Here is a 997-nt window from a genome sequence, read left to right on the forward strand (position 1 = left end):
TAAAGTTGTCCAAATGAAGTTCTTAGCAATGCATGTTACTAATCAAAAATTAAGTTTTGATATATTTATGGTAGGAAATTTACAAAATATCTTCATGGAACATGATCTTTACTTAATGTCCTAATGATTTTTGGCATAAAAGAAAAATCAATAATTTTGACCCACACAATGTATTTTTGGCTATTGCTACAAATATACCCCAGCGACTTAAGACTGGTTTTGTGGTCCAGGGTCATATATGCATATACAGTATTATGAAAGGCATAAACAAATTAGGGACAAATGAGGGACAAATTATTTTGAGATCAAGTAATACTTGGCTGGCCCACAGTAGACCACCTAGAGATTGTGAACCCACTGTTGAAGACCCCTGGTACCCCTGGTTGCTGAATTGGATCGCCCTCACAGTTATTGATTTTAATTTCATGCCATAAAAGATGTCCTCGATGTCCTCAGTAGGGACAGCCAATATCACTCAACCTGACTTCTGAGAGTGTCAGTGGTAATCCAGTTAGCGTTTGAGCTCAGACTTTACCCTGACATGGGCAGTGTTTGAAAGAAAAAGTTTGTCAGAAATTTGATTTTCGACCACTCGTTCCATGGCCAGGGAGCTTAAAATGACAGCGCAGCAGTCTGTTTTGACAGCATGATCTCTAGCACAGCCAAAAGCTCAGTATGTCTTTGTTTAGTTTTGAACCCTGCTGGGTTTGTGTACATGCTGTCAGTGTGAGAATATGGTGCCTCTGATTAGCATCTTTAAGTTAAGGAAATGCTGGTGTTGGAGATCTCAAGCATAACTGATGTAAGTGTTTACTGAGGAAAAGAGATTCATAGAGATATTAAGAGAAAATTATCATTTTTAAAGAAAATGTGCCTTTCAAAATAAACCCCTTGGTAATTTGTTTCTAAATTTGAAGGCATTTGTGTCACTGGCTTTTATCTATGCCCTAATTAAAAACTTCATAAGTGCTCTTTGATCACACTGATGGGTACATTT

The 997-nt window shown here is 37.3% G+C and overlaps 1 protein-coding gene across 1 annotated transcript in view; it reads left to right on the plus strand.

Annotated features, from left to right (window-relative positions):
• The window catches only part of LOC107733867 (glutamate receptor ionotropic, NMDA 2A-like), a 41,640-nt gene that overhangs the window by 35,342 nt on the left and 5,301 nt on the right, over window positions 1-997 (plus strand). The gene's annotated exons all lie outside the window — the stretch shown is intronic.

Source organism: Sinocyclocheilus rhinocerous, unplaced genomic scaffold (assembly GCF_001515625.1).
Source record: "Sinocyclocheilus rhinocerous isolate Xijiao unplaced genomic scaffold, SAMN03320098_v1.1 scaffold189, whole genome shotgun sequence".
NCBI classification, from domain to species: domain Eukaryota; kingdom Metazoa; phylum Chordata; class Actinopteri; order Cypriniformes; family Cyprinidae; genus Sinocyclocheilus; species Sinocyclocheilus rhinocerous.